The sequence below is a fragment of the Nuphar pumila genome, chromosome 1 (assembly GCF_984573655.1).
Source record: "Nuphar pumila chromosome 1, dmNupPumi1.hap1.1, whole genome shotgun sequence".
Lineage (NCBI taxonomy): Eukaryota > Viridiplantae > Streptophyta > Magnoliopsida > Nymphaeales > Nymphaeaceae > Nuphar > Nuphar pumila.
The window spans coordinates 135018462-135041693 of record NC_143249.1 but is presented as its reverse complement, the minus strand read 5'-3'; positions in this window follow the sequence as shown (position 1 = coordinate 135041693).

Genomic DNA, 23232 nt, shown 5'->3' with positions numbered 1-23232 from the left:
GATCCTGATGTAGAACCATCACCTGATGCTGCAAACTTATTTCTTCTCTGGAACATGGATGTATGTGATTCTGTGGAAGAAAAGAATGTTCTGAAATGGTTGATGCTGAATGTTTTGGGAACAGGGCGGACATGATATCCATTTTGCCTTCCTCTTCATCTTCGATAAGGATGCTTTTATCAATACAGTCCTGGATCAGATGTTTCAGGACAAAGCATTATTCAGTATCATGTCCAGTTGCCCTATGGAACTTGCAGTACTGTTCCTTGAATCTTCCCATGATCACTGGCGGATCTGCAACTTTGGGAAGTTTCACCATTCCGTGGGATAGCAAATATTCCAGAATCTTTTCCAGAGGCTGGTCGAGGGGAGTGAATTTTCGATCCCTGCTCCAGTTTATGTGCTTGGGTTTTTCTTGAAGATCCCCTTTTTGTTGAGGACTGGTCGGGAGAGGTTTATCATTGTTCTTGAAGAACTTCCCCTTTCTCCCTCTGCTCTGTTCAGGCTTCGTGCCACTGCCGCTGCCCTGCTTGCTGCTACTGCCTTGGTCATCCCCTGGAACCTCGGCTGAGTAAGTGAAGTGTGCCTTCTTCTTTGGGTCCGGGATATTCTTGGCCAAAGCAACACCTTCATGCATCCCGTTCTCTACCCCCATGTTGAGCCATTCTACTCGCTCTGTTAGTTCAATAAATGATTTGGAGGGATATGGGAAAATGAGTTTTTTTAGGGGCTGGGAGAAGTTATTGAGGATGACTTGGAGGGCATGTTCCTCAGAAATAGGGTTTCTCATCTTGTTACAAAGGCTCCTTCACTTGTGGATGAAATCTCTGGCCTTCTCATTGGGCTCCTGCTCGAGGTTGCACAGATGATTCAGGGTGGGCAGAGCTTCCGTATTGAACAGGAAGCGTTCAACGAACATGTTGACAACTTTGTCAAAATCCCTTAGCTCAATGGGATTGACGTGCTCGGCATACCATTTGGCGGCTATCCCCTCCAGACTACGAGGGAAACAGAGAAATAGGGCACAGTTGTCCTCACTGAATCAGGCACATTCGGCGAAAAACATTGCCAAATGGGCCTTGGGATCTCCGGATCCATCAAACTTAATGAATTTCCGAAGCAGGTTCTTCAAATTGATGTCTCCTTCTAAGCCGAGGTAGAAGTCTTGTCTGGTGTATGACCTTTTTCCTTTGTCACGGATTTGCAGGTCTTTGACTATCTTGGTCAAGGCTTGGATTGAATCCTCTGCGGGGGCCCCATACTTGGGCTTGTTCACTGACAAAGGCTCTTCTACTGGCCTTTTGGATGATCGCAGATGCTTTGGGATGTAGATGAGCTGCTCCTCTTCAGATTTCTCTTCTGCTAACTCGGAATCTTCTGAGGTGCTGTCACGTTGTACCTTCTGCTTACTAATCTTGATAGACTTTTTCATGGGCTTCTTCTTAATTTTGCTCTTAGAAGCTGCCTTCTTGGGACCAGCCTTAGCCTGCTCGGCCATCATCTTGGTCATCATTTTTTGAAAGACCTGGTACATGGCTGGATCAACGTCGCTCTCATCCCTTGAGTCATGCTTCTTGGATAATCTAGGTGAATTCATCTCCTCTGGTTCGCTGTCACTGTGCCGTTGAGCAGCCTGCTTACCAGCCCTTGTCTGAACCATCTTTGGATGCCAAAGTTTTCTTGTAGGATATGGGAATGGTTAGAGCATGGAGAAGCTTTTTTTTGAAAATCATAACTTTTTGAAGAAAAAGAATGAAGGATTTCGGCAGACAATTTCAAGAGATTATCCCATTACCCGGGATTGGGTCATCACAAGATTCGTGATAATTGCGTTACCATTTGATGTTAACAGAGAAATGTGCCTTGTTACCTAGGCGAGGTCGTCAACCATGATAAAATACATTGAATAAATGTGGGAGGAATGTCCGATTTACCCGGGATGAGGTCGTCATCAAAATTGTGACCATTTGTACTATAAACAAAATACAAGAAACAAAATTTTGGCTAAAAGTAATTTTTATTGATATTTAACATTCAAAGACAAAGAGAGGGTGGGCAGACAGTTTGCCACCACTCTTGATATTCAGATGATACATTTGGTCCAAGAAATATAGACAGAGAAACAAAGGAGTCCTAGGTATATTTAGTGACATGGTATGTCCCAGACCACTGATCTGACTGCAAGTTGAATTCTGGCATGTTGCCTATCGAGAAGCGGGTGTTGGCACAAACCTACCGCTGCGAAAACTACCTGAGACATCGTTCCGGCTGATAATCAACACAAAAGAAAGGGCCAAGCAATCTGTAGCGCTTGCTGCGAGCATAGATGTATCGAGGAACAGTCTCTTTTCTGTCAAAGAAGTCTCAAACAATCTCCTCCTGATGCAGTTTCTCGATCAAAGCTTGACACTGAATGGCTGTCTTCGGCTGCTTGCTGTTGAACCTGAAAAAACTAGCCTTCGAGGGAACGTGTCGCAGGAACCACGACTGCAGGGCGTAAGTGCATCCTTCTACCAGAATGGTCTCCCCAAGAGCAAATCGAGCCAAGCCTCTGTAAAGGAAAGCTAAGGCTACCATAGAAACTGATAGCTGACGGGTCTGCTTGCTTCCCCATCTTCGAAAGAGCTGGGCGACTCTGATATCTATGAAATTCTTGCCATCTTGGAAGAAAGCTAATCCTACTGTGCATAGGATCATGGCATACTAAATCTTGTCTTTTGTTGCTCGAGACAAGGTGTCAACTTCCTCGTAGGCTCCGTACTTGCGATAGAGTCCGAACAGATCGATGAATTTATTCCCATTGATCTCAGTAAGAGGCCAGGATCTGCTCCTTGTTGCTCTAGCCAATGCTTCTCAAACATCTACCCCTTTGATGTTGATCAAGAACTGCTATTCGACAGGATCATCTGGCTGACCAGCTGGTTCGGGCAATCCCATAATATCATTGAACTCATCCATCAGTAGAGTCATCTCTCCCCAAGGAAACCAGAATGTGCAGGTACGTGGATTCCACCGTTCTGCCATAGCCTGAATCAGAGCTCCATTGATGGTTTGCTTGCCTGCCACCGATGCCATCTCCAATCCACAGTCATCCAAGTGGTCTTGGAACATATGTGAGAAGGTGGCGAACCACGAATAATACCACCGAGAGAAGAAAGGACGAGACTGGATGACCCGTTGATCCGGGGATCCATCCTGAATTTGATAGAAGACATGATCTCGAGGAAAGAACGCATCGAGAGAATTGGACGCCATCGAAATGATACTGGGGCAAAGAAGAAATGAGGAGAATTAGATAAGATACAGGACTTACAGATAGACTCTTTGAAGAATCAAACATGGAAATTTTGAAAAGGTTGAGGAAATTTTAAAGGAATTTCCCAAGGTTTTTTGAAGAAAATTTGATCTAAAAAGGAGAAAAGAAATGTAGGTAGAGAAAAATATACACCTGGGGTTTTTGAAAATAAGGGTAAGTTTTGAATAAAACACCCAGAGTTTTTGAAGAGTTTGATATATATATATATATATGAGAGAATAAGAGAAACATCACAAAAATTTGCACAAACAAGGATGCACACACAACACTCCCTAAAGACTGACTCTAAATGCAATATTTGAAATGTCCCGTAGGACCTTAATCCTAACTCTAGAGTTTTAAATTATCTGATTCCAATCAAGATATGCCGATATACCCAAGCCGAAGCTCGAAGTACGTGTCATAGAAATATTCCTCCAGTTCTAAGGTAATGTCTTCTAAACATCCTTGAGCACCTACCGATATACCTCAGACTATGGCCTTTAGGTACGTGGTAGGGGGGGCGCGAACCCAAATAAGTGGTCCAGTTGTGAGGCTCTCTCCCGAACTATGGTTCAGTGAGACAGCCCAGCAACGTGAAGACCGGGACAATATAGGTAAGGGATGTTTTTGAAAACATGTTCAACATGCAAATAAATCAGATGGCTCTAATGCAAGTCCTAAAGAGATAGATTAAAATGAAGAGAAGCATACACTTGCATACATTGTTTGCATTCAATCCCTAAAATTGAGGAGAGTTGTGTTTCAGACCTAAGTCTAATGTGAGCATGGAATAATCTCCTCAATATGGTCCTACCAAACCATACTTAGATCCTATATGCAATGATGTCAGATTTAGGACAGAGTCTAGGCTCTTAAGGTTTGCATGGAAATGAAGTTGACATAGGAGAATAAAGACTTGATAATATCAAAGCAAAATGAAAAGGCACTAAAATTCGACCAGACGAAGATGAGTCCCATCACGGTCGCCAAAACTGTGATCATCGCAAAATTTTTCCTCTCGTAATATTCTCTCTCTTCCTTCTCTTTTCCTTTCTACCTTTTATTTCCTCCTTTTTGAAGGGAGACAATAAAACATAGAAAAGAAGAGAGAAGAGAAAAGAAAAGAAGAGAAGAGGAACTCTTTTGCGGGGTCTCACTTGACCTTAATTTTAAAAATATTTGAAATAACTCACCTCCATTTTGAAATATTTGCGGGAAAAACTAGGAGACAGGATTCGCTCGTCGGTACGAAGTTCGACCGTTCCTGGCGCCTTTACCAGGGGTAATCGAACCAAGGGTCGAATTCATGCCTTTTGCTTTGCTAAGAAATTATCTAAAAAATTTATTCTAAGTCTAAATGCACAAAGAATCATGCTTGCGCAAATGCAAGGATGTATGCTCTTTTGAAAATGATTTTTGAAAATTTCCCAAGTGTTTCTGAGATGAATCTAATAATGAAGTGAAGAAATGATTTCTAACTTTAGAATTTTAAGATTTAAAGTTCTAAGTTTTTAGAGTAATCAGAGTTTGATAATAAATCTTGATTTTGAAAAGGAATGATTCTGAAGTTTAAGATAAAAGGAGAAGAAAGGAAACTTCAAAGTCATAGATGGACTTTGAATCAGAATAGAGATGAAAATGGAATTGAATTCTAACTTTTGAAGTTTAAAATCAAAATGAAATGTGGAAAATCCAAATAGAATTGAGAAATAGAATTGATTTGAAAATTGGATTTCAAGATGGAATTTGAATCCAAAGTCTGGATTTTGAATAGATTTCAAAATTGGATTTTGGATTTAGAACCTGGAAATAGGAATTGGATTTGAAAATCTGAGATGAAAAATGAAATTGGATTTAAGAATTAGAATCAAGATGGAATTTGGATCTGAGATTTTGAATGGAATTGGATCCAAGATTTGGAATCCAAGATGGCATTTGGATCTGAAGTCTGAGATCTAAGATAGAGTTGGACTCTAGACCCTAAGATGGATTTTGGATTTGAAGTCTGAGATCCAAAATGAAGTTGGATTCTGGATCCTAAGATGAAATTGGATCTGAAGTCTGAGATCTAGGGTAGAATTGGGTTCTGGATCCTAAAATGAATTTAGATCTAAAGTCTGAGATCCAAAGTAGAATTGGGTTCTGGATCCTAAAATGAATTTGGATCTGAAGTCTGAGATCCAAAGTAGAATTGGGTTCTGGATCCTAAAATGGATTTGGATCTGAATTTGAGATCCAAGATGGAATTGGATTTATACTTGGAAATCTGGATCCAAGATTAGGATCTAAACTTTGGATTTTTTGGAATTTTAAAATTGATTTGAGAATTTTGAATATATAAATGAATTTCAAAGTCAAATTGGACTTTGAAACTTTGAATTTGGAATTTAGAAAATGAATTAAGAACTTCAAAGTTAAATTGAACTTTGAATTTGATTTCAAAGTCAAAATTTGGATTTGAAAATGGGATAGAATTGATAAATTGAAATGGAAATTGAAGAAGAGATAATCATTTGGGTTTTTAAAAAGAATTTTGAAAATATGATGCAATTCTATCTTAAATGATGAATGAATTTGAATAATTTTGAAATTGGATTTTGAAAAGCTATTACATTCTTTAAATGAATTAAGAATGAGGTTGAAGATATAATACATCCCTGACTATGGTCTTTGAATGTATTATGTCATAACCACATTTAAATTCAAGTGAAGAATAAAATACATTTTGGTGCTTTTATAAAATTTAAGATGAAATTAACTCTCAATATACCCTGACTATGGCCATTGGTATATATATTGAATTAATTTTAGATTAAATTCTGATAAAAGATGAAAATATTTTAAAGAAAATATGATAATTTTTTAAAAGGATCCAGTGTGGATCCAGTGTTATTTTATAAAAGATTAAAATACTAAGTGTTGTTTACATCCTGACTATGGCCATTGATGTAAATCATCAACTTAGGATTAATTACCTCTTACGAAATGGTGCACGTGCCATTCGTGTTGCCATTTGTGAGAATTTGAGAAATAAAGGCAAAAAGCATGAAAACAAACAATTTATGATATTTACAATGCTCATTCATTCTATCTAAAACAAGAAATGTAAATTCTCATTTAAGATCTAACTATTACATCATTTGAATTGAATCTAAGAAATGCCAAGGCTTCAAAGAAGAAATCCTGCAAAACAAGAGTTAGCCTAAACAAGAGATAATATATCACAGGAGATGTCATAAGGGGAACTTGAGACAGCATGATATATATACTTAAACGACATACATATACATGTTATTTAGTATAATACAGTCACACCCATTGAATTGATGTATAAGAGAAAGGTGATATTATGCATATACAACAGGTGGTTTTGTAAGGAAAATGCAAGTGGCTATGATATATTGCATGATATGGGCTATTTATGCCTAAGTGGGGGGCTATGAATGCCTCAAATGCATAAATGGTTGGGTGAAGTACTCATACAAATACCACCATTAGAATAGGGATATGTTGTATGGAAGATGAAGTGGGTGTGGCTGCTGTACTGCTGTGAATATTTAAAAGGATGAGACACAGCAGTGCATTGGCACTGCTGTGAGCATGAAAAAGGCTACAGCAGTGCCAAACACTGTTGCAGGTGTGGGATATATATATTTTGTTGATCACGTGTGGTGGAAATGTGTACAAGTGGTGGGATACAGGTAGATAAATGAATGCATGGATATGCTGTGCACATGGAATGGACAACATGACGGAAAGGGGTGCAATGATGAGGTGATGACAACACCTAACGTGGCTGATGGGTATTGAACCGTGGATAGGGGAAAACTACAGCTGGCGGGCTGGAGAAAATGAAAATGCTGGAGGTATACTAGCTAAAACAAGACTCAACGCAGTGATAGATGGCTATGTTGCAAAGTGGTGCGAGGTAATGGAGGATTTTGCAGTGAAGCATTCTGCAGAATGGGATTAGAGCACGTGACATTTAAGTGAGATTTTAGGTAGTATATACTGTGAGGGAATTGGTGCTGATGCATGAGGGTATTGTGAGGTGGGTGCAAGAGAGGACCAGCAATGCCTTGGCATTGCTGTAGATATGCAGGAAGGTGCTGGTATGACTGCATATGCTGCAGTAGATAAGTGCAGGGAGTGAATGGATGATTGATAGAGATGCAGTGAAATGATAGCAGCAGATGGATGGTTAATGTAGTGGTGTGCAGGAGTTGAAGCTGAAGCAGGTGGTGCTGTGAGCCCACACAGATACCGCATGTATGAATGTTAATGGATGAATGAGGCAATGAAGATGGTGCATAACTGACCTGTTGTAAGTGATAGGAAGCTACAACAATATAGGGGATTGCTGTAAAAGACTGTTGTTGACTCAAATGGTCATTACAGCAGTGTCCAAACTTGCTATAAAGGTGACAAACTATAATGACATTCAGCATCTCCATGGCTGCGAAGAAAAACTGGGATTGGGGGTCCTTATTCAGATCGAAAGTTGAAATTTCAGGAGATGTGGTAGATACTGGATGTGTCATAAATGTGATTAGTAGATGGTGACCAAAAGTGATGGGTGTGGATAGATAGTGTAAGTAAGTGAGAATCATCACAAGAGTGTGTGACAGTAAGTGAGTTAATATTGTAGCAGTATGCTAAGCTATGAGAAAAAGAGGGTGTTGCTGTTTTGGAAGGATAATGGAAATGGAAGTGCATGTTGTTGTGATACAGTGTGGCTTTGGAGCCTATTCTGCAAAGTAAAATATATGAATCCATCATCTGATGAAAGAACTATCCTTGATAAACAGAAACAGTAGGTATGCTGAGTAATTCGTTCTTTATTTGCAATTCCACTCTTTTCGTTTCTTTAATCCAACTCCCACCTTGAGAAGCTCCATCCTGACTTAACACATAAGACTTGTTAAAATCTAATTGACTGTAATGAAATAAAAAAAAAAATTGCCATAAAATCTATCTATCAAATGAGGCAATCGGTAATGCCATATCAGGCTACGATTTCATCAATCCCCTAGTGTCCTCTCTAACCTTCATTCATGTTCTTCACTTCAGCTAGTTAAAAGAAGGAAAATGATCCTTATTAGACTGAAACAGAGATCAATGCATATCAACATTCAGACAATAACATGGTTCATCATGTAACGCTGGATCCAGACTCTTAAGCATTAAGAAAGCCACCTGCATGTTTCTGCAATGTTTAAATGGTAACACACAACCATTTCCTTACCTGAGTGGACAAACACACGAAAGAGCACCACTGTTCTTATTCAACTTTGAATAGCAGCATGTTAACCCTATCATTCCCCTTCTAAAGGGATATTTATACTGATGATCAACCAACAAATCTGATGCTTGGAGATTCTCTTTTTTTTTTATCAGGACCAATGGGGATTGAGTCCAAAACAACTCTGAATTACAGTGACATTAACCATTCTAAGGAACTTTACTGAAAGAAATAGACCCTGACTTGATTTCATTCATAATCTGAATCAGGGGAAATGGCCCTTCCCTTTTGATTCGGGATTAAACTGAAGAGGATGTGAGATCTAATATTTTATCAGCTGTCTTGGAGTCTGAGTATCTCTAATTTAATCCAAGCTTCACAGCCTATGTAACACTATCATTTTTTTTGGATTATCCACCCGATGATAAACAATCTTGAGGCCTTAGATCATGGAAGACATGGGGTGATCATTGGCAGTGTGGTTCTGACAAGATCGATAGCCATGGGCAATCAGCACAAGCTGTCGAGGAGCGAGTAGAGAGACTCGCAGAGACAATGCTGATTATCCATGCATGGTGTTTACTATTCTTCATAGCCTTAAAAAAAATCTTAGATAAAAACAATAAAAAGGGAGGCATAACGCTCTATCCGATCAAACCTGAGGAGTTTGGTTCAATTTCAACCTGGTTTGGTAGGAACTTCTCATAAACCTTTGTTCCCTGCATGAACTAATTTTACCAATCTGGTTATCTTATTCAGACGTTATCTCTGTAAATCCTTATTAACTCAAAGAAATCAGATACTTAAATGAGAAATGAGTGCAAATGCTAATCACAGAAAATAACTCTTGATTTCCTTGAGCACAGATAGAAGGAACGAAACGGGTGTTATGCAGCACCACAGCTAATGTGCATAAGGATGGGGAGCGTGAATGTGGTAAACATAACGTTTCTTAAATGCAGTAAATGCAAGGATGGGGAGCTTATATACAAAAAATATCATCACATTCAGAGAATGATATAGGCCAATTTATAATTGAATCCTATTTGTTATGCATAAATGAACAAGTAGAGATTCTCAGATCTACACAACTAACATCCGATCAACAATGGATTCATTAAACTCACCTGCTACCAAATTTGATATACAGAGGCCAGGACATTACATCAGTCAAAAAAAAAAACTACTGCTTCAATCGCTTTCCTTAGCTTATCGTGAATTGGTTTTCATAGAACTCGACTCACATACTATGTCAATGCTTAGCGGCTGATGCTCCTCAAACCATGAAGATTTTATGCATACATGAAACAGTGTTGCCGAGATAGAACGATGTAGATGAGTGATGACGAGATCGAATTGAAACAAGAAAATGCCATCGAACATTTAAAAGGAGAAGATGAAGGCGGAACAGATAATCAGAAAACAGGAGGATCAAAATCTGAAATAGAAGTAATAGCTTGGATGGGAAATCCAAAAATTTGTCGGAAAACTAACATGAAAGAGAAAGAAAACATTTAGCCGGAAATCTAGACTAAGATTTGGGTGAATCTTGTCGGATTATAGAATCCGACAGCCTGAGCCCAAAGATCATAGCATGAATGAAACATGAAATGGGAAGAAAATGTGGGAATCGGTGGATTCCAGTGATATTGCAATAGATGGGTTGATATTTGCACAAGCAGTATCAACACCACGGATGATGCATCAATAGCAGCCTTAAAACAAGAAAATAAAGAAGAAGAGAATTTACCCGGTTTGCAGAGATTCTGAAGGAGGAAAGAGGAAGGCGGATGTTCGATCGATCGTCCTGGATGAGAGAGATGCTGGATGGGTTGAAGTCCTTCCTTCCCCAGAAAAATTGATCATCGGAGAGGCTTGGGTGTCTCTTTTTAAAGAGAAAAGGAGGCTCGATCGTTGAAGATCAATGGTGTGAGGAAGATGGGTTTGTTGCAGATCGAAGGTGGAGAGGAGAGGAGAGGAGAGGGGCGCGGGAAGGAATCCGTTAGAATTTTCCCCTTTTAACATAAAGGTGGTCCTCTTTTAGGAAAATTTTAAAAAAATGGTTTAAGATGAGGTTTTCGGCAAAATGGCTTCAAAAAGCTTGAAAATCATTCATTTTTCTTGTAGTTTTTTTTTACAATTTTTTTGGTTTTTTTATCTTATTTTTCCATTTTTTGCATTTTTTAGAATAAAAAAGTTTTACGAGAAGACAAAGATTAAAACTAATTTTTTTTTTGTGTGTTTTTCTTTGTAAAATATTTACAAAAGGGAGTTTTTCTAAGAACTCAAGGCGGTTTTTGAGAAAATTTCTTCAGAAAGTGGATTTATGTCTGAATTTTTAGGAAATATTCGAGGTTTACAACCTCGAACTGAGAAATATAGAGTTGGGGATTCAACAGAGTGCCAGATGAATTACCCGAGCCATTTAGAACCATTTTTGGTATTTTTGTAATTTTAATTTTGAAATCGGACAACGGGGCTCAGATTTGGATTTAAAACACTGGGTTCGGATTCAGAATTGAATTTTGAGTATATCAATATGGAATTCATTCCAAAAATCTGAAGAATGACTGAAATTTAGTTTTGAAATTGCTTTGATTTTCTCAAAAGATGGAGTCAGGGGCAAAAGGGTCATTTTGCAAATCTTTGAAAAATTTGGGGTGTTCACAAATGACTGATCTAGTATAAAATGTATGAATTGAAACACCCATTCTGCCAAACGACTAAACCATACGCTTCACTAGACCACTAAGCAGCAAAATGAATATTCTGCTGAACAACCAAACAACTATACACACTAATGATTTGATTTCAACAGATTGAATCTCTTAGAAGAATTCTGCTATGGATCGATCACACGACAAAACCCTGTCGTATATTCGGATTCAAACCACAAATTGATGCTTCAGATTCACTCAGCACATTGATCTCAGCAGATTGATTTATCATTTATTGCCATAACCCAATAGGGTGATCTTAGTAGAACAACATATTAAGGATCGGACGAGATCTGAAGTAAAGGGAACCCACACAATCGATATGTCGATCTGATCTAAGATATACAGTAATTCATTTATAGCAAATCAGCCTCAACAATAGACTATACAGAGTAAATACAAACTCATAAGTCAGATGAAATAGAGGAAATAAAAAAAATGCACTGAGGATGTAAATAAGATGATATATTACTCAATAACAAATGAACGACAATGGGAAAGACAAGTAGTAAATCTATTGAAATGCAGCAGATTAATGAGATGCATCAGATATTTAACAATGAACAAAATATAACTCAAAACCGAAATATCACTGATGTAGGAAAAAAAAGATGACTAAGGGAAAGTAATATAGCAGAACATTAGGCTAACGAAAGCAATAACGGGAAATACTCTGAGCATTTATGGTTGACGAGTGTTGGCAAATAATGTGCAGACACTTATGTGCAGAGGATGGCGGCATAGGCATGTATTATGATATCATATTATGAAAACCAGATATTACCTATGCACCTGACATACTTACTAGCAAAATTTATATGTTACTAACATATTAACTGATATACTATAGGTATATCAGATGATATATCATAAGCACATTGTATCATGAACACGTTGACTGATATACTAGAAGCACATCAATCGATAATGACATAAGTGTATGAAAATGATATGCTATAGATATGAACAATATGCAGTGAGGGCTTACATGATGGGCGACACACATGTCAGGTGAAGGAATAGACAATGAAATGTGTAAGTAGTTACCAGGGAGTGAATAGGAGTGGATATACCCACGAAGAACGTTCATAATAATGGATGAGCTTAGTGAATGGGCTCTGGGGGTACCGTGGAGAAATATGGGAAAGGGGCGCTTGTATTGTGAGACACAGGAACAAATGCCTACTAAATAATCGACCCCATACAAGGAATTATACAGTAAGATAACTATACAGTCAATAGATGCATAATGATTTATACAATGAATAACCGATCTCATGAATATGATTGAAGCATGGTGATCTTTGAGCAGAATATGCTCCATTCGGTTTATACAGATGGGATGTAAATCACGATGATGTAATGCAAAATAAAGAAGATAATCAGATGGGGATGCATAAGCAATGAAAGATATAATGAAACTATGATATGCGACTAAGTATGAATGAACAATGGATATCCAAAAACACGACTATATTGCAGATGCAAGAAATTATGACAATCCCTTAGCTGCTACGAATACCCAAGGGATTACAGCGGCCATGGGGTTATTGTGCTATGAAAACTCAAGGAACCACAATGGGCATGAATGGAATATGAGAATGCCACGAACGAGGGAAATGCCAAGCTAAAAAAAATGAACCAAGCATGAATCGGAAACAGAAACAAATCAAAAAGAGGAGAAGAAAATAAATCAAAAACAGAAATCCAACAAGAATCAAAGCAAGCATCAAAGCTCATAGAAAGAAAGATAGGAAATGAAGCAGAAATTGAAACAAGCTAAAACCATACGTAAACAGAAATTAAAAAAAAAATGTAGGAATGTATTCATTCCATTGATGTCACAATATGCAGGTCGATCTTGCTAGATGCAGATCGACCCTGCAAATTATGCACTTAGTGAGCAGAAGTTGAAAGCAAAAGGAAGGTGATGGATATTATTTGAAGATCGACCAAAAAAAATGCTTGAAATGGCAATTTTACAAAGGAAACAAAGGGAAAAAGAAGAACTCTTACCTTAGATTAATAGAGGTTGAAATTAGAGGGGTGAATCCTCAAGACGTGTTGCTGGAAGATTGTTCACTTACTATTTGCTTGATCGAGTGGTAGTACTTCCTCTGGAAGTTGAAAGATAGATCAGCCTCCTTCAGTCGATCAGAAGAGAAAGTTAGAAAGGAAGAAACAGGGGAAAGAGGAAGGAAGGGAAGAAGGAAATCAGGAGAAAAAGGGGTCGTGACTCTGATGGGGTGAAAAGCAGTCGATGCGTGAAGGGAAGAGGGGCGCTGATATGAAAACGGATGTTGAATTCTTCCACTTTGTGCCCCTTTTAAAGAGGGGGAAGAAGGATCGGGAGGGAGGAAGCATCGAGAAGGTGGAGGGCGATGGCCTACATTGCCCCACTTGCTGTTTATCCGTGCAACGGATGGCCGTTGGTTTTTTTTGCAGATAAAGTATAAAAGTTTTAAAAGATTTCCAGAAAACGGCTCTCTCTTTCAAAGGTTTTCTAAAAGGGGGTTTTAGGCTATTTTTTTGTTCTTTTTCTGTGTATTTTCTAATAATTTTCCTTCTTTTTTTTTAGTATTTTTGAAGTAAAACTCTAAAACGATGGGACAATAAGTGATTTAACGATATTTTTTATATTTTTGAGAAAAAGAAGGATCTTCTGCAAATTCGGGTTTTGACTTTCGAAAATTTCTTCAGAAAATGGATTCGGATTCGGGTTTTGAGGAAATTTTTTGAATTTTTAACTTCGAATCAGGAAATGCAGAGCATCGAATCCAAATGGACACCGGATCGACTGTCTGATCCTTTCAGAAATTCTTTTAGAAATTTCAATTTGAGAATTGGATAATGAGGCTCAGATTTGGATTTTGAACTGGATTCGGACCCGAAATCGAGTTAGATATAGAAAATAGATTTGATCCAGTAAATCTGAGAAATAAACTGGATTTCAGATTAAAACTGACTCAATTATTCAGAAAATGGGGGTCAGGGGCAAAAGGGAAATATTTACAAGATTTTGAAAAATTTGGGGTGTTCACAGATGCCCCTCTTTGCTATTGAGTCGGTTGAAAGCCGAGCTTAGTGGAAAAGAAAACACTCCAAATTTTGAAAAGTGCTCCAGTTAGAAAAATCTGCACTAGGTGTGGAAAAGTTTATTTGAAAAAACATGATTTATCAGGCTTAAAAACCTTATCCTGAATGGTTTTGGGGAGACGAAATCCTCGAGAATGACACGGTTGGATAACAGACATGAGGAAATCGTGATGGGATTTTGGGATGAAGATCCCGGAATGGTGAAAATGAGAATTTTGATCAAATCTCACGGGTGAGGCAAGATCATCTTTTTGGAATGATTCAGGTTTGGCCCTTAACCTGGATGGGACAAAGATATAGCAAGATAAATTTCAATTTTACCCTTACTTGAATGGGAAAGGAATACATGAGGACCTGATGGGACATTTTTTAGAAAGATGCCCTGCGATATGAAGCTCAAGTATGATTATTTACAGAATGAATATATAAAGCATGGATACCTTGATGGGGAAAACCATGAGGGGACTGGGAGAACACCTCGTTGAAATGAGATTCAGGCTTAACCTTAACTTGAACGGAAAATACCCCATGAGAACACGTGGTTCAGGCTTAACCCATAACCTGAAGGGGACGACCATACAGAATCCTCGAACGAAGAAACCATGATGGGACCTTCAGAGTTTGGACGAACAAATCCGAAAGGGGTTTGCGAAAGGAGGAAAATGAGATTTTCTAAAGCCTAAAAAAGGGGTGATCTTGGACGTCTCATTGCTGAGACTGAAATAGCTTTTGAAATGGATGACCTTTCACAAAAAGTTCAGGTTTTAACCCTTATCCTGAGCGGGTGCGACCATACGGATTTCTTGAATGAAGAAACCGTGATGGGACAGGAAGAGATACTTCAACTGAATGAGGAAACTCTTTTGGAAGATATAAACAACGCTAGGTTGTATCAAAAATGGATATTGAATATTTTTTTTGGGGGGGATAGCTAGAAAATTTTGCCAATAAGATAAAATTGTAGTCGACTCAAACGCTTGAAAATGTGCATGTATGTGCAAAAGACATTTCCCCTTTTACCTAGAGTATTTCCTCCAACGAGGTTAACTCCTCAGTCTTTAAGAGTCAAATTCAAAATTTTTATCGCTGATGATTTTCTTCAAGGAAGCTATCCATTTCTTTGATATAAGAAGAGAAGAAATATCCTTAATTTCATAAAAGCAAGTAATGAGAAGATATTGATAAAAGGATTTCGCATAAGAAAAGATGATTTCTGGCAATTTTGGCAGTTTGATATCTGGGTGTTTTCCCATGATAATCTTTTGCACTCTTTTTGAGTCATTGAGCTTTCTTGGGTTTCGGCGGGAAGCTTATTACATCATCCTTCATTTTGGAGATGCTCTGACTTTTCTCTCTTTTTCAGGGAAGGGTACGTCACAAACTCCTTTATCTTAGAGATGTTTTGATCCTTCTTTTGTCTCAAGAATTATACTGATGATATTGGCTTATTGGTCAAAAGTCTCTTGATGATAGCAGCAATCAAATATCTTTTAGGGTTTGTCAGGATGTTCAGTGCAGTCGCCTTCATCTTGACGGTGATCTGAACGTTCCCTGGAAGGATCCGTCACAAACTCCTTCATCTCGGAGATGATCCAAATCTTCTTTGGCCCCAGGGGTCTACCTTGCATATTCATCTTCATGTTGACGACAATTGAGAGATCCTCTTTGCGGATACTAGATTGCAGCTAAAAATGAATGAGGAGATATGGATTGAGTGGATTTTTTTATCGCTCAGGATATTTCTACTGCTTGATTGCCAGAAAATCATCTTTAAACATGTGCCATAGTTATGACCAATATCGATTCGCTTCTGGCTTTTCGACATCGTTGAATATTTCTTTTGCTAATCATACCAAGGATATTTCTTACATCCTTTTGGTTGAACCACAATGGGCATGAATGGAATATGAGAATGCCACGAATGAGGGAAATGCCAGACTAAAAAAAATGAACCAAGCATGAATCGGAATCAGAAACAAATCAAAAAGAGGAGAAGAAAATAAATCCAAAATAGAAATCCAACAAGAATCAAAGCAAGCATCAAAGCTCATAAAAAAAAAGATAGGAATTGAAGCAGAAATCGAAACAAGCTAAAACCATACGTAAACAGAAATTAAAAATAAATAAATAAATGTAGGAATGTATTCATTCCATTGATGTCGCAATATGCAGGTCGATCTTGCTAGATGCAGATCGACCCTGCAAATTATGCACTTAGTGAGCAGAAGTTGAAAGCAAAAGGAAGGTGATGGATATTATGTGAAGATCGACAAAAAAAAAATGCTTGAAATGGCGATTTTACAGAGGAAACAAAGGGAAAAGGAAGAACTCTTACCTTAGATTAACAAAGGTTGAAATTGGAGGGGTGAATCCTCAAGACGTGTTGCTGGAAGATTGTCCACTTACTATTTGCTTGATCGAGTGCTAGTACTTCCTCTGAAAGTTGAAAGATAGATCAGCCTCCTTCAGTCGATCAGAAGAGAAAGTTAGAAAAGAAGAAACAGGGGAAAGAGGAAGGAAGGGAAGAAGGAAATCAGGAGAAAAAGGGGTCGTGACTCTGATGGGGTGAAAAGCAGTCGATGCGTGAAGGGAAGAGGGGCGCTGATATGAAAACGGATGTTGAATTCTTCCCCTTCGTGCCCCTTTTAAAGAGGGGGAAGAAGGATCGGGAGGGAGGAAGCATCGAGAAGGTGGAGGGCGATGGCCTACATCGCCCCACTTGCGGTTTATCCGTGCATCGGATGGCCGTTGGGTTTTTTTGCAGATGAAGTATAAAAGTTTTAAAAGATTTCCAGAAAACGGCTCTCTCTTTCAAAGGTTTTCTAAAAGGGGGTTTTAGGCTATTTTTTTGTTCTTTTTCCGTGTATTTTCTAATAAATTTCCTTCTTTTTTTTTTGGTATTTTTGAAGTAAAACTCTAAAATGATGGGACAATAAGAGATTTAATGCTATTTTTTGTATTTTTGAGAAAAAGAAGGATCTTTTGTGAATTCGGGTTTTGACTTTCGAAAATTTCTTCAAAAAATGGATTCAGATTCGGGTTTTGAGGAAATATTTTGAATTTTTAACTTCGAATCGGGAAATGCAGAGCATCGAATCCAAATGGACACCAGATCGACTGTTTGAGCCTTTCAGAAATTCTTTTAGAAATTTCAATTTGAGAATTGGATAACGAGGCTCAGATTTGGATTTTGAACTGGATCCGGACCCGAAATCGAGTTAGATATAGAAAATGGATTTGATCCAGTAAATCCGAGAAATAAATTGGATTTTAGATTAAAACTGACTCAATTATTCAGAAAATGGGGGTCAAGGGCAAAAGGGGAATATTTACAAGATTTTGAAAAAATTTGGGGTGTTCACAACAGGATGGAATTGTGAGATCCTATCAATGGTCTACACTTGAAGAAATTCTATACCTAAAAGGTGTCCATGTTATCATTTGTATTCTTCCAAGAGATTTTTCAATAAAAATGATCTTCTATTATCCTGACATTCTTCGCCATCATACTAGGGCATTATTTTATATATTCTTACTTCAAAGTTTCCCTATGCAGGCAAAACCAAATCATTTATTCTATAATCGATTCTCTTTAATTTTCTCTACCCATTCAGGATAAGGGAATAAATCTTGAAAGCAGACCACATGCAGTTAAACTATGATGGTCCATTGAATTCAGAATTTTCACCAAGAATCTTTACTTTCTAAATCCATTTTGAAATTCGAGCGCATTTTCAAAACCCAGTCCCCACACTGTTTATTTCTTAATTTTTTCAATCATATATCAAACTCATTTGCAAAACCCAGTCCTCGCACTTGTTATTTCTCAAAATTTTCAATCATGTATCAAGTTCATTTTCAAAACACAGTCCTCACACTGGTGATTTCTCAAAATATATATATCGAGCTCATTTGCAAAAAATCCAGTCCTCGCACTGGTAACTTTCTAAAAATCAATCTTTTGATCAAGGTTTTTCTTTCTAAAATTCTAGTTCTGACTTGAATTCCCAAAATTTGACCTATTCCAAAAGATCCAGCCTCTGTTGGTCATGCATTTCAAAAGATCCAACTCTCATTGGTCATATATTTCAAAAGATCCAACACTCGTTAGTCATGTATTTCAAAAGATTCAGCTCTCACTGGTCATGTATTCCAAGAGATCCAGCCCTCGCTGGTCATGCATTTCAAAGGTTCTGGCTCACGCTGGTCGCGCTCCCAAATCAATTTATTTCACAATCAAACCTTCGGGTTTCAATTTCTCAATTCTATCATTTCCAAACCTTCAGATTTTTAATCTCTTAATTCCTAACCCTTCGGTTGCAATATCCTCAAAATCTCATCATTTTCTCAACCCTCGGGTTATAATCTCCCAAATTCAACCACTTTCAAACTATCAGATTAAATCTTTCATTCAAAATCCAGTTTCTCATAACTGGTCTAGATTTCAAGTCCAGTATTTTTCACTGGTCGGGATTTCAAAATCCAGTACTTTTTTACTGGTCGGGATTTCAAAACCAGTGATTTCCACTGGTCGGGATGTCAAAAATCCAATCTCTCATAACTGGTCGGGATTATCAAAATCCAGTGATTTCCACTAGTCGGGATGTCAAAAATCCAATTTCTCATAACTGGTCGGGATTATCAAAATTCAGTTTCTTATAACTGGTCTGGGTTTTCGAATCTAGTGTTTTTTCACTAGTCAAGATTTTCAAAGTCTGATTTTCACACCATTCCTCTAAATTTCAGCTAAAGGTCTTATCAAAATATATATTGAGTGGTTGTTTCACAAAGGATTCTCGAACATTGTGCCAATTTGCTAAAAACATTTGTTGATTCCAATATTTTACCGCACAAAAAAATCATCTCATATTACCTCTAGTATTCTTTCCAAAAAGGTGAAGCTTTTTGCGAAAAGGGATAAAGTTCAGATATTTTCTCTGTTGATCAACCAAAAGGATGTAAGAATTATCCTTGGTATGATTAGCAAAAGGAATATTCAATGATGTTGAAAAGCCAGAAGCGAATCAATATATATCATAGTTATGACGTGTGTTTTAAGATGACTTTCTGGCAATCAGACAGTGAAAATATCATGAGCGATAAAAAGAATCCACTCAATCCATATCTCCTCATTCATTTAAGCTACAATCAAATATCCACAAAGGGGATCTCTCAATTGTCGTCAAGTTGAAGGCGAATATGCGAGCTAGACACCAGAGGCCAAAGAATATTCGGATCATCTCCGAGATGAAGGAGTTTGTGACAGATCCTTCCAGAGAACGTTTAGATCATTGTCAAGATGAAGGCAACTGCACTGAACCTCCCAACAAACCCTAAAAGATATTTGATTGCTGCTATCATCAAGAGATTTTTGACCAATGAGCCAATATCACCAGTATAATTCCTGAGAAAAAGAAGGATCGGAGCATCTCCAAGATGGAGTTTGTGACGTACCCTTCCCCGAAGAAAAAAAAGAAAAGTCAGGACATCTCCAAAATGAAGGATGATGCAATAAACTTCTCCAAAAGCAAAATCCAAGAAAGCTCAATGTCTCAAAAGAGTGTCAAAAGAACACCAGGGAAAAGCCCCAGGATATCAAACTGCCAAAATTGCCAGAAATCATCTTTTCTTATGCAAAATTCTTCTATCAATATCTTTTTATTACTTGCTTTTATGAAATTAAGAATATTTATTCTCTATTCATATCAAGGAAATGGATAGCTCCCTTGAAGAAACTCAACAACATAAAAGTTTGAATCTGACTCTGGAATCCGGGAAGTTAACCACATTTTGGAGGAAATACTCTAGGTGAAAAGAGAGAATATCTTTCGCACACACGTGCACATTCTCAAGCATTTGAATCAACTATAAATTTTATCTTATTGGCAAAATTTTCTGGTTATCCAGCAAGGTTATAAATATTCAATATCTATTTTGATGCAACCTAGCGTTGTTTATATTTTTCAAAAGAGTTGTCTCATTCAAGCGAGATATCTCTTCTAGTCCCATCACGGTTTCTTCATTCGACGATTCCGTACGGTCCCACCCACTCAGGATAAGGGTTAAAACCTGAACTTTCTGTGAAAGGTCATCCATTTTAAAAGCTATTTCAGTGTCAACAATGAGACACCAAGATCATCCCTTTTTCAGCTTTAAGAAACCCTATTTTTCTCCTTTCGCAAAGCCCTTTTCGGATTTGTTCGTCCAAACTCCGAAGGTTCCATCATAGTTTTTGAAATTCCACTAGAGGGGGGGTGAATAGTGAAATACGATAAAGATCGATAAAATAAAATAATCCGGCAATAAGGCACAACACATAAAACACAGAATTTATACTGGTTCGGTCAAAACCCAGACCTACATCCAGTCCCCAAGCAAACCACTTGAGCTTTCCACTATAACATCCGAGTCACCGGATAAATAGTACAACACCCTCTTCCTCAGAGGTCTTCTTCTCTCAACAGAGAAGGGGCACACCCTCTTTCACAGAGGTCTTCTTCTCTCAACAGAGAAGGACAACACCCTCTTTCACAGAGGTCTTCTTCTCTCAACAGAGAAGGGCACACCCTCTTTCACAGAGGTCTACTTCTTTCAACAAAGAAGGAAAACAGTGAATAACAGAGTTACAATACTTTCTATAGAACCTTCAGAATGATATGAATGCACGAATAAAGGATTCTCAGAATGTTCTGTTCTTTTCACTCAGAGGATACTCTTTGTCAAAGAGCTATACTTGACTTTTTCTCTCTTTTTTTCTTTCTTTTTCTAGGCTCTCTTTCAAATATCGAATAAGTATTTTTCTCGTTGTAAGCTCACTTGTCTATTCCATTCCATTGTTGAATAGTTTATTTGAGTGTGTTTATATAGCTTTAAAAAAGTAGTCGTTACTTTTTGAAATCGTAGCCTTTTTGAGATATGAAATGTTATGTCATTTCAAAAACATCTTTAGAGAAATTCGAGAAAGCCTTTTTCCATAAAAGTAAAATATAGGGTACACTAGTCATTGTAATATTTTAGGTAATATATATTTTATGTAAAAAGTTTATTTCTTACAATAGTACATTGAACGTTGGATTGTAGGCTATTATGTAGTTTTGTCTTTATTCTAATTAATGATTTGAGGTACATAAGTACTTCTTTACTTTAAATGAGTGTAAGTATACTGAGTGCTTTGAGATATTTATTTGTACATAGTCATGTCAAGTGTTTTCTTTATGTTGTGTTTTTCAAAGTCTTCAGAGAGAATGAAGACTACAAGAAAGTCGACATTCTTGAGAAGGATATTTAACAAGGATTCCTTACAGGAGGTATTTAATGCTATACAAAGAGAATGATGACTTCAATTAAGTCGACATTCTATGGGTTTGTAAAAAGGTAACTAGAGTCTTTTCAAAACCTTTATTATATTTGTTTTCTTTGTGTAGCCGATTTTCATGTTTTGTCTTTTTCCTATATTTGAAATCATTTCTTTAAAGAAGGTAACTAGAGTCTTTTCAAAACATATTATATTTGTTTTTCTTTATGTAGCCGATTTCATGTTTTGTCTTTTTCCTATATTTGAAATCATTTCTTTAAAGAAGGTAACTAGAGTCTTTTCAAAACATATTATATTTGTTTTTCTTTATGTAGCCGATTTCATGTTTTGTCTTTTTCCTATATTTGAAATCATTTCTTTAAAGAAGGTAACTAGAGTCTTTTCAAAACATATTATATTTGTTTTTCTTTATGTAGCCGATTTCATGTTTTGTCTTTTTCCTATATTTCTTTTCATGTTGTCATGTATATGATGTAAGGTACAATTATTACATTTTGAAATCATGTCAAAATACCTTTTTCATAAATGGTTGTAAGAAGGTACAATTATTAGTTTTCAAAAAGGAGCTTTTTGAAACTATCGTATACTTTTATGATATAGCTTTTATGAATGAGTATGTAATATGCAATATGCATGTTCCTGAAGGTCTTGTTACATATGACTCTAAAGAAGAAAAAAATCTTCATCTTGAGGTAGCCGATCTCTTCAGTTGATCTTTAGGAATGCATGGCTCATCAAGCTTTTTCTTTAAGGAGTATGATTGCACCTTAGTTGTACTTGAACAGGAAGTCTCCATCCTTTTTGGGTGAGATATCCTTGCATCAAATACTCGTTAGATTTATGGCAAAACATATTCAGTCATAATATAACATTTTTCAAGAGGACATATTATCATATCATATAAAATCAAATACGATAGTGTATCATATTATGTGACATCAAAACAGAGTTTCTCAACATTCTCCCCCTTTTTGATGATGACAAAATATGCTCCCCCTGTCAAAAAAAACATTATGCATAGAAATAATAATATTATAAAATATTGAAAAATGTTTAAAGAGAGTATATCTCCAATAATGGAGACAGGTTTTCTCCCCCTTTGTCATAGACAAAAAGGAAGGGATCAGAGTAAGAGAGTTATTACAGACCAATAATAAATATTACAGTCAAAAAAATAAGTTTATTCCGAAGGTGGAGTAGGTTGATGTGTTCGGGCATCACGATCCGGTTGACGGGTTTGGAGAGTCTGCTGCAACAAGGCTTGACGGCGAAGAATATGATCCTGAGAATGCTGGACATCCATCAGTGCAGAGAAGTAATCAAAGTTGGATGTTGGATCTTCTTCATCAGAGCCGGGAAGGTGCAGGGACCTTAGATTGAAGGAAATAGCATCGAGGACCTTAGAGGGATGGAGGATAACTTCGTTTTGAAGGGATACTTTGAAGTATTTTAAAATGGGAGTTATAAAACACCCGAAAAGAAGAGGCTGGAATTTTTGATAACGAATAAAAAGGTCAAAAAGAATATTGGACCAGTTTATCGGAGTAGAAGAAAAAATTGCGTA